The following is a 16,891-nucleotide window of genomic DNA, read 5'->3' as shown; positions in this document are numbered from 1 at the left end:
ACTTAAAACTCCACGAAAGCTGAAGGGGGAGACGGCACAGAAAAAGGCAGCTCCGCCTGCAAAAGCACAAGGAATTTGACATTGGAACAAGCCACTGTGAGACAAGAAAAGGGCAGCCTCGGAGGAAGGCACCCACGCCACGGAATGGAAAACCACCAAGGCAAACAGCAGAGCCGCCTTCCAGCCAGGGACGTTCCCGCGGGAGCAGAGCAGTCACCCCTGGGGAGGCCGAGGACATGCCAGCACAGGCCTCACCAGCCAGGCGGCGGCGGGGGTTCTGTTAGCGACAGGAGGGTCGTCTTTCTGAGGCTGAAGTACACAGGAATAAGGTCTCAAAGAGAACAAGTGGGATTGTTCTTCTTTAACTCCCCATAAATGTGTGGGGGTTTTAACCAAACATCCTATTCCACTTTGGGATGAAGACAAAACACCCCTGCAATCAGGGGGGAAGAGACTGTCGCTACCGAAGGGCTGATAATCTAGATCCTGAAAAGAAAAATTAGGCTTTGCTGCCAGTTGCCATGACTGCCTGCATGTGCCCCCCCAGACCTTGCTCTGCCCAGCAGGCCACCAGTCTGTGCTGCCAAACATCTCCTTCCAGCACTGGCTTTGGGGAAGCAGGTTAATTTATGGGAGATTTCAACAAGTTCACCCCACTTCCTAAAACCTGTTTTCACCACGTGCTCCTCCAAGCGACGCAGGGCTTCAGCCGCAACCTCAGCAGAGGGAAGCCATCGGTAAGAGGACCAGAAGGAAAATCACCAGGCTTTAAAATACTGCGGCGGGGGGAGATACCGAACGCTACGCTCCTCTTCCAGCGCTGCCATCTGGTTCTTCAGCGCAGGATCTCTGCTGAGAACAGCGTGACACAAGGACATTTGTTTTTCAAATGACTTTTCTAATCACCGTTTAGCAGGATACAAATATTTACAGTAAAGTGGAGAAAAGCAGGTTGGTACACTGAAAAAGATTCCCGGGAAGAAAAGAGGTGACACGAGGGAATCCTCCTCCCTCCAGCACGGATGGAAAGAGCGCGGGTTCCGTCCTCAAAGGGGCTTTGGGTCAGTGAGCTGAGGGGAGCCTGAAGGTTGGGTCCGTCTCCAGGCTCAATACTGCTTTTTCCCGTGCTGGAGGAAGGCTCACAAGCGACGTGGAGGAGCTGTGCTGCACCCCCAGCACCTCCTGCAAGGCATGTAAGCCCCACCATACCTCCCTGAGCAAACTGAGACTAGGGCTAAAAGCAGAAATCTGCCAAGAGGAGCTCCTCTCATGGACAGGAGGACACGGGAGCAAACGCCAGTACAAGGGTGAACCTCCGCTGGGTTGAGCAGAGCCCGGAGATGCTGGCAGAGGCAGGACTGCACATGGCGGCCCGGGTCCAGGCACAATGAGGTCGCTCCCATCTCGGAAGCATAGGCTTGCATCACCACCGGCTCCCCTCGCCACTGATTAAGGGAAACAGAGCGCCCTCGTGGGTTGATGCCACAAAGGGCCAGCCCAGTGCTCGGCCTGGCTTATTACTTTCATTTTGGGCTCAGGGCCTGCTCTGCCATAACCCTTTAATTCATTTCTATCAGGGTTTCCGATGGGGAGAGGAAAGAACAAACCCACAGCACCTGATTTCTCTGGGCTCACAGATGGGTTTTAGATATATCCCGCTGATCTTTTTAAGTGTTGCCTTCAATTACCTCCTTCCCACCCCCTCACTAAAAAGGTTCTGGCCTTTCTTGCCTCTAAACACCCTATCTTTGCCTTGGCCAACCACGCCCTCCTTTTAACACCTCTGCTTTTAAAAGCAAAACCAATTCTGGATCCTCTGTCTCACAGCTTTAAAGCAGGAATGAAGCCATTTACGAACCGTTCATCGCTTCCATGCTCTCAGAGATGCTCTTCAAGTGATGGCTTCCCACCGAAAGGGAGGCTCCTCCTCACAGGAGTCCCTGCACAGGACTGATTACATGAGTATTTCTCCTTGTTTGGTGTTAATGGGAAGGTCTCTGCCACAGAAGGGTTTTTTGTTGTTGTTCTTAGAAATCCCAAGTCTAAGATCTCTCGTTCAGCCCCTTCTGATCGAAGAGGAGAGTCATGGTCTTGAGTCAGTAACTTCTACCAAAAAGGAGACAGCAGAGATGGAAAGAGCCCAGCTCCACCTCGAACTCTACCAGGCTGACATGGGGAGTTATTTTGGTAGCTCAAAACACAACAATTTTCTTAGGCAAAAGAACTATTTTTCTTAGGCGAAACAAAGCCAACGAGGGGGGAAGGGAAGGGTATTTTTAACCTTACTGGCTAAGTGGTGTTAACTATCCTGCCTCACAGAAAAAGAAGAGTTTTCAGCAAGCACCAGCTTCATGTGGAAGCAGCTGTCTGACGGGGGCAACAGCATCCCACCGTGCACAAGCCCTCCGCACGCAGGCTGCCTCCCGAAGCACTGGCAGGACCCATCCGCGGTCGCACAGCTCAGAGCCGGTCTGCACGGTGGTCACCAGTCCCCTGGCTTCAGCGCCTTGGAAACCGCGGCATGGGGGAGAGGAAGAGTCAGAGATCTAAACCCATCTGTGGAAAAGATCCTTGTCAAATCCAGAGAGGATTTGGGGAAGAGCTGCGGACCAGAAGGTTGCCAAACTTGTCTGCCAGCCTGCCCTGAACATCACAGCCCCAGCTAAATTATAGGCCAGCAGACTCCACATCTGAAAGTCCCCGCTCTGTGATCCTGCCTACTACCAAAACCACATCAAAGCACGTGGGGCACAGGATCACCCCGAAAAACACCCCACGGAGATGGGTACCCTGATGGAAAAGACAAGGCAGGGCCGTGCACCTCTGCGCAGCGTCCAGACCATGCCGACGCCTCGTAGCCGGCACTGCCGGCTGCCCCACCGGGAGACGGAACACGGTGGTGGAGCCACGTGCCGCTCGGGAGCGGGACACGTCCTGGGATCAGCAAGGAGGCCGAGGCAGGTAACCCAAACCCCTGGCCAGGGGAGGAAGTCGGCACAGGCTGCCGAGGCTGAAACCACGGAGTTCCTGGCATCCCCTTTCCACCCCAACCATGCTGCCGACCCAGCCGCCTTGTGCCCGCAAGCCATAGCCTTTCGGTAGGTGACTCCTAAGGCCAGGAATGCCAGATGTCACCTCTCTTCAAGCCACCCCAAGGTTACGTGGGGTTTTGAACCAGCCCTTCCTCCAGCAAAGCACAAGGCCAGAGAGACAGGGCTAGAGCTGAAAAGCAGTCACGGCCTGCTATTTGCATAATGAATACACACACACAAAACCCCTAGCAAAAGTAAATCACACCAATAATCACCAGGCTTTCAGTTTCAGGCAGAAGGAGATCGTTTCGCGTTAGTCTGCTGTTCACAGAACCATCCCCAGCGCCCAGCACGGCTGCCCAGGCGCTGGGTGCACAGGGAGGATACGGCTCTCACAGCACAGCTTTGCTCCGGCGTCAGCTGTGTCACCGCTGTCCGATCCTACACGGGAGTTAAACGGGGTGCAGGGGGCTGCAAGCAGCAGCCCCACATGCTTATTAAACGCTGGTACCTGGGATGTAACAGTGTCTGGCTGAGACGTGGCGGGGACACGTTTTAGCTGGTCCCTGGCAGGAAGAGGAAGCAGTTCTGCTAATGCTCTGCTGTGAGGTTCAGGTTTCTGCCTTTCGGAGGAGCAGGAGGCTGGGCAAGAGGCAGGTCTTGGGTCGCTGTCCTCCACAGCACAGCAAAGACAATAAAAATCCACAAGCTTTGGTAAGAACAACCATGAGGAAGAGGAGATTCCACTTTCTAGGTCTGAGTCTGCAGACCTGCAGCTCCAGGTCTGGAGCAACCCAAGCATCTCCATACCAAATCCAACAGCCCAACAGCCCCGGTGTTTCCCACCAGCAGATTATCCCCCACCACAGAGGGACTGTCACAGGTGAGGCCCAGACAAACCAAGGCTGAGCTCGTGACCGCAATGCAGAGGAGCTGGCCTGGAGCTTACACCAGCCCCGGCTCCATCACAGCACCACCGAGATGCAGATCCCAAATCGGTCCGGTTGAGGGGAACAGCTGCAAGCCTCCCAGAAGTTAATAAGGCTCACAGCTAAGATAATAAGATGATAAGCAACTGCTGAAACACAACTGTTATTTTTATGGCTTATTTGCTCATTTAGTCTACCACAAAAAGACAAAATGTTGTTAAAAAACTCCTCTCCAACAGCCAAGCCTCCCTTAAAAGAAAAGCTTATTTGCTCAAGAGAAGGGGCAGCTCGCTATTTCAGAGGGACACCAACACCAAAGCTGGCCACACCACGTGTGGAGACGACGCTGCTTTTCCCTCCTCAGACTACTTAAAACCCCCAAAACATGCCAGCTCCACTCGTGCCTGAGATCGAACGACCGCTCACCCATCGCCACTCCACGTCCTCCTCCGTACACCAAATCAGAGGCGATTCTCCGTCTCCACACCATGCTCCTACGCTGGCCCCGTACCGGGTCATGTTAAAACCTATTCAAAGGCTCCTGCTCTTGCAAACCATCTGGCTGTGCCCACCACGCAGCCGTTAAGCCGCTCACGCGGTTTTTGAGGTCCGCCTTCCGATCGAAGCCTGCGCCAGCCAGGCCTCACAAGCGAGGGGCTCCGAGACGCCTCTGAGCCCCGGGTTTGGCAGGGGCGCAGAGGACTGAACACTCACCCCCGACGCCAAGAGCGCCCCAAGGGCTTCCCACCGCACCTTTTTGGCCTGGGAGCAGCGGGCACCGTCTGTGGAAGCACCAGGCCCCCAGCCGCCTGCCGCCAAGCCTGACCCACCAGCTGATGGGGCGAGCGGGGGCCGCTCCGGAGCGGTTCAGACAAAAGAGGCCAAATGCTGGGACTATTTCAAGGGCTTGCTATTTTTAAAAGCTGCTTTTCCTGTTTCCCTTCCTGACCCTCGCGGGGACTTGCTGCCCGCCAGCAAGTCTGTACCAAAACAACAAGAAAAATTACCCTCCAAAACCTGACTTTGGAACAAAGTTAAGCCGGGTTTAACCCCCCGCCCTGCACCACCCTCCTGCATAGACGCGCGTGGTGGGCCTGCGGCCCTGCCTGCTGCCCTGCCTGCTGCCGCCGTGTCCGAGGCCAGCGGGAACGGCTGCGCTCCCGGCACCACGTGACAGGCGGGATTAGCTTCCGAGGCACAGAGGAAACCTTTGACAAAGCCTGTCCCCGTGCCGCTGCTCCCAGGCCTCGAGCCGGTGGCCTCCCTCTGGCTGCCAGCGCCCAGGCAGCCCTGGAGAAAAACGAACCTCTGCCCGTGGGTATCTGCAAAACAGAAAATAATAAGGACAGGTTCACCTGGCCATCAGGGAGCCGAGCGGATCGCTGCCTCTCTTGTCCTCCCGGGGCTCTTGGAGCTATTTTAAAACTGATCCCCTGCTAAAAAGCCCCAGCCTTTGTGCAGAGGAGACGTCACCCGTGAGAACAACTGTTTTTAATGAGCTAAACAAGTGCTGGGTGTTATACAATCTCACTCCCCAGCAGAGACCTCTCAGGCAATCTTCAGAGGATCAGAGGACCTTGCCAGGGGGGAGGATGGGAGCAAATTCCCTGAGCAACAAACTTGTAGCACCTGGTGCAGCTTTTCTCCACTTCAGTGCCTCCCTTCGCTCTGCAAATCCTCCCCAGCACCCTGTTACTGGCAACTGGTGGAGAGGAGGAAAGAAAAGCCGGGGGTAGCTCCACTCTCAGTTATTTATGCAGCGGCCAGTGTTCATCTGTTCCCCTTCCCTGCTCTCCAGGGGCAGCTCCTCCCGCCGCCGTGCTCCCACGACCACATTAATGGTTGATGCGGCTCGCAGCTGGTGCCAGGGAGGGACGGGATCGGCGGCATCTGCCCCGGCGCAGATAAAGCTGCAGCGCAGCAGCCTTGCCTCGCCTTCCCCGCAGCCCTGCAACTCGTCAGAGAAAGCGCAGCCAGGAGCAGAGCCCAGAGCATTGCAGAGTCGCTGCCCGGATTTCGTGGTCGAGAGATTGCGTGAGATAAACAGGCAGCTTCCCTTTGTTTTGGGACTAGAAGCACAGTTTTGTCAAGTTTTGCACAAGTTGGTAGGAGCAGCCGTGGCTTTGCAGTAGGAAGTCACTTTAAAATGAGTGGGGTTTGTTTCTATGGTTTAAGTTTCTCCCTGCAACACACAGAGCGCCCTGCTCCAAGCAGGGTATCTCCAAAAAGGAAAATCTCCTGAAAGCAACCAGACAGAGCTCTTTCCCAAAATAAGATGCTGAAACCAACTGGGTATTTTTCAAGTGACACAGAACAGTGTCATTTTACTGTCCAAACAGAGGCCAAAAAGTAAACAAGATTTCGGAGAGGAAAGGATTTTAAGAGATAGTATTAGTCTGACAGCAAGCTATTAAGGAATTGCCCAAAAGGATTGCTTGCTCGGAAAACACAGGCTGCACTGCTGTCAACCCAGCGGAAAACTGTACGCTGACCCTGCAAGGGGACTTGGTTCTTCTCTCCATCCCCAAACAGCATTTCCCTCTTAAGCGAGATCTGCTGTATGGGTAACACCCTAACCAGCTCACGCTCTTGACGAAGTTGGCTTTTAGCCCCTGCTCCCCGTTACGTGCGAGGAAACGGCGCCACGGGGTGATGTGAACGCCACGCCAACGGAGCCGGACCCGCACCCGTCCCAGGACCATCTCCCATCGCATCAGGACTCATTCTGCCACCGACACATCCCACCCCGCTGAAACCCCGTACCTGTTGGAGCTACATCCTTCCCTGCTCCGCTTCCTCGCTCCTGCGTAGGCCCCTCCGGGGCCGGCTGCGCCAGGAACCACCTTCTGGTTATCTAGTGCGGTGCCAGACAGATTCGCCAACTTCAGCGCTCGTTAGCCGCCCCTCACTACTTTCCAGAACTATAATTAGTTTTGCTAATATAAAAGGCAGAAGGGATTCAGCCAAGCTTCAGAAGAGATAACACAGGTCAGAAAAGAAACAAAGTTTAACATTAAGAATGGCTCTTGCATATTAAAAGTCTTTATTTAATTCCACGTCTGCGGACCCAAAGTTAAAAATCCATAGATCCACGGATGGGGAATTAAATCTCCCATGCCCCCTTTTCTCCTCCTTATCACGGAAGAAATCTTACCTCCTGCTTTTTGGGATGAAGGAAGCAGGCAAAGAGGAGAAGCATCAAGGGCAGCAAAGCAACTTGGGGAACAGCCCCTGCAGGGAACCGGCACCCCCACAGCTCTCATGGAGCCTTAACTAGGTTTCTGCACCCGGCAGCCCCTGGTCTTTCCCCTCCCACGCACTTGTCCCGTGCTCCGCTGTGACCCCCTTCCCATGCAGCACCTACACCGACCCCCAAAGTCCCCCAGCCATCACCTCGGTGACATACCCCTGCTCCCACTCGCATCCACTTGCTCTGTAATCGTAGCCCAAACCCACACAACAGCCTGTTTCCAAGTCACAGCACCCACCCTCTTGCCAGCACACGATTTCTCTCTCTGCCTCCTGATCTCCTAAGAATTTGCTTATCTAGCAAGCCTTTAGCAGCACAATCTGCAAATGCCGTCCCCATCGCGTTTCCGGAGAGGCAGCCGCTGTGCCAGGGACCCGAGCCGGGTACTGACCTGATGGGAACGAGCTTCTGGATGGAGCAGAGAGGGAGGAAAAGAGGGGAAAAAAAGGGGGGGGGGGGGGGGGGGGAGGGACAGAGAGGGGTCTCAGGTTTCATGTGTAGGAGAGGGGGAAAATGATAGAAAGGCAGGCTGGTTAAACAAGAACCAGCAACACGTCCTACTGCCAGCATGACATCATGAGGTCAGGGCTCAGCGGGGACGGCTGCAGTGGGAGGGGAGGTTCAGAGGGGAAAAAAAGAGAGAAATAACTAAAATAACGCAGCACCAAACTCCTCTGCCCCCTGGCACTTGGGGTACGGTGATGATCTAACGGCAAGCACCGGAGGCTCTGCAGGCGGCGGCAATGTGAGCCGGAGGGCCCCCTCCCCGCCTCGCGCCCAGCGCAGCGGCTGATGGCCGGAGCGGCCCCCCCTTCCCCTGCCATCTGCCAGCGCCGCGATCCAGAAGCCTGGTGGCTCGGCCTCCCCGCTGCTGCCGCCCGCACGGGCAGGGCAGGGCGCGGGAGCGACGGGGGCTGCAAGAAGCAGCGGCGACTACGGGGTGCCCGGGCTCTGCTGCGTCAAACCGTTTCTCAGCCTCCCCGGCAGCGTTTGCATCCTCCCCTCCACTTCAAACCCAAAGCAAAACCCTCGATGGTTCCTGGAGAGGCTCTTCCCTGCCTCCGGGTGTGTATCCCGGCCCTCTCCAGGGAGCTCGGGGGCAGAGAGGGTCTGCATTTGCGGAAGGTGCAGCATCTGCAGTCCCCTGAGCTCGGCTGGACCGAGATCCACCACGCAGGGGAAAAGGGAACGAGAACCCCCGCGCTTCGCCGTTTGTAAGATCAGGGCACCCTAAGGACGCTGCGGGGCTTTGAAACGCATCAAGAACTACACGGGAGAGACACTAGAGAGAGCAAATACCATCTGATGGGGGAGCGCAGAGCGTCCCTCCAGCCCCTCTGAAGGACGGAGTAAGGCAAAAGGTGGGGGGTCTCTGGGTTTAGGATTCTTCAAGATCTCACAAAGGGGGAAAGTCCGAGTCAAACCCCAGACGCATCCAGAGACCTGAGCGGACCAGTCCTCCCTTTCTTCACCTTAATGGGGCTGTTGAAGCTTCAACAGCTCGGTTAGATGCAGGCATCGAGGAGGTAAGCTCACGACAAAGCAAGGCAGCATCTGGGGAGTTTCATAAGCCGTCATCTCCACACCAAATCCCCCAAGCTCCTCCTGCTCAGAGGGAAACACACACACCAGGCCTGAGGTTGCTGGCTTTGGGAGCTCAATTTCCCTTTTTCCAGCAGGGAAGCTGCTGTCTGCAGCCCGACGTCCACTCAGACCTAAGAAGAAACCCTCTGACGGGTGCCAGGCTCCAGGCATGTGGGAAAGAGCACCTACGGGAAGTTTCAGGACCAGTTGTCCCCAGTTTAGAAACCCAGAGCTAATCGAAGCCACCCAACAGCACAAGCAGCAGATTAGGAACGGGCGCTCCGGCTCGTTCCACGTCAGCCCTTCCCTCCCCCGGCCGGCGGCACAGAGATCCTGCCGGATCGCAGAGAGGTGCGAGGCCCATTCCTTGCTCGGGAGCAAACTTCAGTCTCGTTTCTCACGGGACCTGGGCCGCTCTCCTGCCCAGCAGGGCCTCCACCTGCCACGTCCAACTCTTTGTTCAGCTGTTTTCCAGGGTTATTGCTAGCCAACAGTATCACTTTCTCGCAAATGCCCAGCTCCACTTGATTTACCCAGAGCACAAGGGGTGCTTCAGGCTTTCCAAAGAAGAGCTCACACCTCCTGGTTCAGACCAGCCAAGGAGAGGATCACCCCCAAAAGGAGCATTTTTAGCACACACTCAGAAGGGGAAACAATGCCGGAGGAGCGGCTGGCGGGGGGCTTGAGCAATTAAGGCCTCAGCACAGCAAAGTGCAAAACGCTACTGGTACAAAATCCAGGTGCTCGGCAGCTCCGGGAACAAAGTCTGCACCGAGAAACACCCTTGTGCTCGGTGCCTGACAGCCGCCCCCTCCCTGGGGTTTCATCTGCCCTGTGTTAAGCAGCAAATAACACCGGCCATGTCGGGAGGGCAGGGCTTATTTGCTTTCAAGGCACAGGCACCATGTGCTCGAGCAACGGACGCGCCCCTGGCAGACGTGGCCCCCGCACAGGCTTTGGGGTCAGCGGGTGTTTTTGCAGCACCCCTGTGCATTTCCAGCTGCAAAGGCTGGACCCAAAAGGGATTTAAGGGGAAGAAAAGAGGCAATGATGGCATAATTGTGGCAGAGTTTGCTCCAGCACTTCGGGGGGTGGGGGGGTTTGTCATTTATTGACCGTGAATGTGCTTGGATACCCAAAATAAGAGCAAACGCTGCTGCCGAAACAGCTCCTGTGGGCAACGATCCGATAACCCGTCCCACGAGGGCTGCTCTGTAACGGAGCAGCCGCGGCCGTGCTTCCTGGCGAGTCCCATCGCAAGGCCAAGTGGACAAAAGGGGTGCCATGATTCAATCTGGATTAGATTTCCATCGGTCCCAGCACACCTGGATATATATTCCCAGCAGCTGTTATCAAGGCGGGAGAGAATGGCCCAGCAGTACTGGTTTTGAGGGAAGAAGCCAGGCAGGCAGTGGTGGCCTCCAAACACGAGCACGGGCTCTGCTCGGACAGCCGACGCTCACAGCCGACCGCTGGCTATTCGCTTCCAAGCCGTTCTCTCCAACACCTCCAGCCGCACAAATTCAGCTTCTGCTGGAATAAAATACTCCCTCAGCATGGGGCTGCTCGAGATACTCTTCTCGAGGTAGCCTATCCCCCCATTTTCAGTGAGCAGGGCTCCATGCTTCGCTACCGGCCCTCTTTGATGACGCCCTTCCGAGGCCCAAGCTGTCCTCGGCTCTCCGAGAGCCAGAAACCCAAACAGCTCTGGTTCATCCCGCATCCAGCGGCTTTCGCAGCACGGCCCAGGTAACATGCAAGGAGAAGGTGGCACGGCGGGATGCTTGGTGGCTCTCGCCGAGCCTGGCTATCAGCTCACGGACAGACGGGGAGAGAATGGTCACTTTAAGACACTCCAAGAGTTTAATTATTAATTTTTCCCAGTGAAATCTACTGTCTCTTGGGGAGGCATGCCGCCTTGCCCTAAGCGGAGCCTGTGCCCTGCTGCTGACATGCCTTGGGGAGGACTCTGTCTGTCTGTCTGACCTTCCTTCCTTCCCCCTTCCCTTTTTTCTTTGCTTCTAGCACATGCAAAGGCTCTCTGGGGGTACCAGGTAGAAAATAATACTCTGCCAGAGCGCTCGATGGGCCATTTGAAACCCTCCGCATTGTTTTCCCTGCTCCAGGCAGCAGCAGGGGATTAAAACTTCAGCCATTATGCGCATGTTTTGTGCTCCATTGTGCTCGGCTCAGCCGTCCCTCCGCATTAACATCTAAACAGGTCCCACGTCCAGCCCAGGGCCGGGTCCGGCATCTCCCCACCATCGCAGCAGCTTCGCCAGGGCCTGCTACCCCTTCCTCCCCGTATGCCCAACCACCGGACCCTGCACCAGAGCCGAGCGAGCTGGACGCTTCCACAGGTCAAGCAGCAGCAGAGGAGAAACGCAGGGCGCTGGCAGCGGTTTTCTGAAGGGCCCGTTGCTGGCGGGTTTCCGCACGGCATGGCAAAGCTGTCTCTGCTGACCTGGAGCGCGGAAACAGCGGGATCCCTTCCCGAGGGGAACAGGCAGGCCCTTCTCATCCTTGGTCTGGAATAAGCACGTCCACAGTTACTGCAGCAGCCATTCCCCTTTGCAGAAAAACCCCAAAACCGAGGGCTGCAAACGCCTCGGCTGAACCGGCTGGCGAGCTGCGTGCCTGCACAAGCCAGCCAGCGCCGTTTCGGTTCAGCTCAAGGAGGAGGAGCGCCGCTTGAAAACCCCTTCCTGGCTCCATTTCCTACGGGAGAGCGAGCGGGCAGAGCTGGTGACGGCGCAAGGCCCGGCGTCTGCACCGAGCGGCTAAGGCAGCACGGCAATGCAAACACGCCTCGCTCGGACGCCTCCGACCATATCAACGAGGAGAAATTACCCCCCAACAGAACTAGCTGCGATGATGCAAACGCCGTGGCAAACCCCAGCCTCCAAACCTGGAGCCAAGGCCGTCCTTGTGCCTGGACCCAGCCCAGGCACACCTAGAGGTTTTGCTGGCAGAACTCGCTCGGCATGGGGTAAAAAACATGGGACGGGGAGCAAAGAGCAGCAAAATCCTATTCTAGACCAACAAACAAGGCCAGCAACTGCAAAACAAATTTGAGGTTTTTTGTCTTAGCATGACTTATTTTGGTCAGGCAGTATATATCTCTATATATGAATGATATAAGCGGTATCTGTGCAAAAGGGCTCGCCAGCTAAGGCTCTGCCGCCATGAACAAGGCGCCTGTGTTCGCAGAGCATCCGACGTGACCCAGCCCTGCTCTGCCGGGAGAGACCGAGCGACAAAGTTCTGTGCCCAGCAGCGGTATTTTCCTCTCCTTTTTGAACGCTGCCTCCTATTTCACACATCCCAGTTGTCCCCACTTTAAAATTTAATAAAATATATTTTCTCCTCATCAAAAAACTCCCCCTTGCAGCTCCGAGAGGATTTCCAGCCACGTGGCACCCCCGGCTGCGGTCTGCCCACTGCGTCCGATTTCAGGGAGGCTCGAAGTACGGAGGCCAAGTTATTTGCTGGAGGATGGGTGAAGGTAGCTCTTGATTTTAGTCCCATACAGACATCCCCAGAAACGACCCAACCACGTTATTTTCCGCAGCGTGTCAACCCTCCCGGACAAGGGAGTGGCACCCGTCAGCCCGGGCTGCCCCATCGTTCCAGGCATCACCTCCAAAGGCTCTGGGCAGAGGCTGGAGCCCCTCACCGCCACAGAGCTGAGCACGCCTGGGGAGGAAACAACCTTCTGGCCGCTTTCAGTCCAGAGATGCTGGTAGCAAAGAGTTTGAACCTTCTTTTTTGTTGTTGTTGTTGTAAGACAGATTTATGATCGCTGTAATTAAAAAATGTACTCCCTTTGATCTGTACGCTTGCTCCATCCATCTAACGTGGCTTATTGGGGATCCCTCCCCGCTGCTTGGATCACACGTGGCAAGAAAAACCCACCCCAGATCTCCCTCTGACACATCAGGGAGAAAGAAAAACAGAAGAAAATAACATTTACAGTGAAATAAAAAGAAAGGGCTGGTGACAGTCCCAGAACCGGCAGGTATCACCACGGTAACATTGGCTTTAACTTGCAAGAGGTTTTGCGACAGCAAGTGAGTCTTTAAAAGCAAGAGGAGAATCGAAAATCAGCTGCGAAGGGAGGGGGGAGGAGACAGTCTCTCCCCAACAAGCAGCAAACGCAGATTCCCCCTGCCAGGATAGGAATAGCTAGCTCACAGATTTCACTGAATTCAAGCAAAAAAAGGTGCTTTGTCAGGGAACGGAGCAGGAAGCTCGGTTCCTCCCCGTCCCCACAGTTGGGTGCAAACCCACGGAGAGGAGCCCGGTCCCCAGTCCCTGTCCCAGCGCAGAGCACAGCTGCCGCACAGAGCCGACGCATCCTGACCGGAGGCTGGTTAGGGATTAAATTCCCATACGTTTAACAGAATTAAGTCTCTACCATCTGCTAACTTCTGGAGATATCAAAACAAACAAGTGGTGGACGAGATCCAGAAATCCCAACAATTTGGCCGGCCCTGAAAAAATTAAGTTTTTAAACACTGGCAGACGTTTTTGTAGCCATGATCAGCATAAAGCAGCCTCAATGTCAACGCGGGGAGGTTTTTGTTCCCAAATTTACCAGTACGACCAGGATCCACACTGGTGTACACAGACAAGGGCTTGGTGGTTCCGGGCAGACATTTCATGGAAGAATGACCAGGATCTCCCCAAGCGTTTGGCCTAACGATGCTCCCCTCACCTGGGATCGCTTCCCCTCACCTGGGATCGCTTCCCTATTGCGATAAGCAGTTACCAGTTAACCCCATCCCAGTGGGTTTCATACTATTTCATCATGCTGGGTTTTAAAACACAAAGTTTCTAAGCTCAGCCAGGACACCCCGTTTATTCTAGCAGTATAAATAGAAAATCTACCACATCGGATGCCAAAAGGAAAGGAACACCGAGTTCCCTCGCTCCCATCACACGCTACAACGGCCCCGCGCCATAACTGCACTCGCTTGCTATTAGCATGTTATTATTTTCATAGTACCCAGATGCCTGCTTAGGTACTCGATGGTACAAGTAAATTAAAGCCCTAGAAAATATCTTGCAGGGAGCAATCGCGTGTTAGAAGCAGGGATCAGACTCAGGAGAACCTAATCAGGGTGGAATAAACCCAGAAAACTAGAGACAAAGGTGATTCCTGCAAGATGATGAGAGCTTTGGGCGCTCTTGTTGCTCCTGGTCATCACAAGAGACCCTGAGCTACCTCCACACTGGCACCACCTCTCTAAGAGCCAGAGCCCTGTGTTTCTGCACGGTCCCCACGGGGAATCAGGGCCCCATCGCACAGGCCAGGCTGCAGGATTAACACCAGGAGTAAAAGCGTTGGCAGAGCTTGCTGATCCTCCCACCGCTCCCGACCAGGAACACTCAGGGTAAGAGAGTCTCTGGGAAGCACCTCCGCCAGTCCTCCTGCCGCTGCTAATGCCAGCACAGCCACATGTGGGGTGACGCATTTTTTTTTCCCTCCTCAGACACACTAAAAATACATCCTTTGAGGCAGCTGCTTCCACAAACAAGGCTCAATTCCTAATGCACTGCTTAAAAATTAAGTATGGAGGCTGTCAAACTTCCCCTGCTCACCTCCTAGGGAAGTCCCTTTGAATTAAGCTAATTGTGGGAAGGTAATCACAGCCCCCAAGGGCTGCCCGTTACCCGATTGCACGCAGACACCAGCAGCAAGGAATTAAGGGACTTTACAGAGGCTGACACCAAGAAACAGGAGGAGAAGAGAGAAAAGAAACTGGGTTTGAAAGAAAACAACACATTCTTACTATCAACCCACTCTCCCTCTCACAAACCAAAAACCAGGAGGCTCTTGAGGAAGTGGCCGAGACCGACAAGAAACAGTCCCGCTGAAATGCTCAGCTTCCCTGCAGAAGGTCTGCTCCTGCTCCTTGGCTTCTACCTCCTCCTCCTCCTCCTCCTCCTCCTCCCCAGGGCTTCAGGAAGCACCCCCCAGCACAGGGTCAGCTCACTGCCCGCAGTCTCAAAGCGGGCCGGCGTCCCTGAGCTTTGCTGGGCACCTCGAGAAGCAACAGCAAGGACCTGCCGGTAGCCTTCGCTGCTCCCTGAGGGAAGTCAGGGCAGACCTGGGCACCACATCAGGACAGCACCCACCTCTCCACCAGCCTTCTCCCACACCTGGAACCACACCACACCCTCCCAGAATGCCTCTTAATTCCTCCCAACCACCCCAAACAGACAGGCAGCTGTTAAGGACCCCTGTTTTCTTCTGAAAACACACGGGCTACATTACAGAGGCTGCAACAGGATCTATCCTACACCTCCCGTATTCTCTTCCCCCGCCAAAACCGGCGTAACAGCGAGATTCCCTCCTCCCAAAACCCTCAACCATTCGGCAGCCACAGCACCGTTCTTCCCAGGACGCTGGGGTGTGATAAGAGACCCACATGCCCCATTCCCAAACACTATCCTCGGGACACTGGTACCTAGAGAAACCGGAGAGGATCCAGACGGCCCAAATCCCGACTAGCTTCTTGTTCACCCGGCCACTCCTCAAAAACTGGAGGAGCAAGAAAATCCCCCCAGGACCTGGTGCCCCAAAATACAACACCACCTTATTTGCAGAAAGATGTCAGAGAATCGGGGGGACCCCTGCCAGCCCCTCTCTGAGCCCCGTGCTGGAAAGGTAAGGCTGCGCCCCCTCCTCATCCTCCCCCAGGGCGGGGAAGAGGAAGGAGCTCAGTCCCCAGGAGCTCTGGAAGGGGATGGCAACAGTCCCAAACCCCAGGGCTGGAGGAAGGGAGCCGGGGCCAAGCCCCCCCACCCAGGAGCTGCGGGGGCAAATGAACAGCCCCCATGTCCCCCCAAAGCCCCCCTGCTAAGGGGTCTCATCCTGCCCCTAACTATAGGGGCAGACAACCAGACGCCCTCATTCCCAGGGATGCCGGGGGGACAGGCCCAGGCCTCCCCAAGAGACGCAGGCGGGCACCGTCAGCCCCTCCATGCTGGGGAGGGAGGGGGCATGACCAGGCTCCCCGTCCCCGCCCAGAACAGCCCCCTCAGGCCGGGGGTCCCCAGCAGACGCGGGGGAGCGCGGCCGCTCCCCCACCCGGGATTCCCAAAGGGAATGACTGCCCCGCACCCCCCCCCCCCGCTCCAAAGGGGGATGGGACGGGGGGCCGTTAGGCTGCCCCCACCCCACCGCCCCAAACCGCACGGGGACACGCGGCACCTCCCCCACGACCCGGGGGATGGGGGCGGCCGTGACCACCCCGCATCCCGCGGGGGGCAAGGGGAGACCGCGACCCCACCCCAAGGCACGAAGGAGAGGGGCCGCCTTTACCACGGCCCCGCGTCCCGACCGGGGAGGGTGGGAGCGGCTCTTCCTCCCCCCGGTCCCGACGGGGCAGGACGGCCACCCCCGCCCGCCCGCCCCCCACCCCGATCTCACGGCCCCCTCAGACCGGGGCGGCCCAGCCCCAACCCCAGGCCCGGCTCCCCGCCCCGGCCCCCCCCCCCCAGCGTCCCCGGGGCCGTGCGAGGCCCGGCGGCGGCGGAGTACCTGCTGCGGCGGGCGGGGGGCGGCCGGTTCCCGCCCAGGCCCCTCCGCGGCGGCCGCTGCTCCTCAGCCACTTCCTGCTTAGATCGCGCCCCCCGCCCTCCGCCGCCGGCCGCTTGCGCACCGCCCTCCCGCCCCCCCCGCGACGCGCCATTGGCGGCGCCGCCCGCCGGTCGCCGCCCCGCGCATTGCGATTGGCCAGTACCGCTGTCGCTCTCGGGTGGTCGCTGCTGTTTGCACTCGCCATTGGAGGAGCGGACTACAACTCCGCGGCTGGTGCCCGCCTCCCGCGGGGTATGCTCATTGGGGTGCGGGGGTGCCATTCAAAGCACGGTCCCCGCCCATCCCGTTACCCCGCTTCCTATTGGTGGTTGGCGCTGGTTTGCCCACGGGGCAGCCTCGCTGCTTATTGGCTGGAGGCTTTGTTCATCAAGCCAGCCCGCCTCCTCCCGCTTTCTGTTGGTCAAACAAGGCTGTCCTTCAAGCACGGATTCTCGCAGCTATTGGCCACAGAAAATGTTCATCAGGGCGTCTCCCAGCTGCTGCTTTC

The 16,891-nt window shown here is 56.6% G+C and overlaps 1 protein-coding gene across 4 annotated transcripts in view; it reads right to left on the bottom strand.

Annotated features, from left to right (window-relative positions):
• The window catches only part of ZNF687 (zinc finger protein 687), a 30,427-nt gene extending 13,973 nt beyond the window's left edge, over positions 1-16,454 (bottom strand). The window contains exons 1-2 of one of the 4 annotated variants that reach the window (XM_075074902.1): positions 7,603-7,638; positions 6,725-6,929 (exon numbers count right to left, since the gene is read on the bottom strand). The gene's annotated coding sequence lies outside the window, so the exon portion shown is untranslated. Of the gene's footprint in view, positions 1-6,724; positions 7,282-7,367; positions 7,580-7,602; positions 7,639-16,344 lie in introns of those variants that run through there. The other 3 variants (XM_075074901.1, XM_075074903.1, XM_075074900.1) reach the window with 3 other exon arrangements.
• Between the last annotated feature and the right edge of the window lie 437 nt (positions 16,455-16,891).

The sequence above is a fragment of the Phalacrocorax aristotelis genome, chromosome 25 (assembly GCF_949628215.1).
Source record: "Phalacrocorax aristotelis chromosome 25, bGulAri2.1, whole genome shotgun sequence".
Lineage (NCBI taxonomy): Eukaryota > Metazoa > Chordata > Aves > Suliformes > Phalacrocoracidae > Phalacrocorax > Phalacrocorax aristotelis.
Note: the sequence above shows the minus strand (reverse complement) of the source record. Positions and strands in the feature narration are given on the sequence as shown.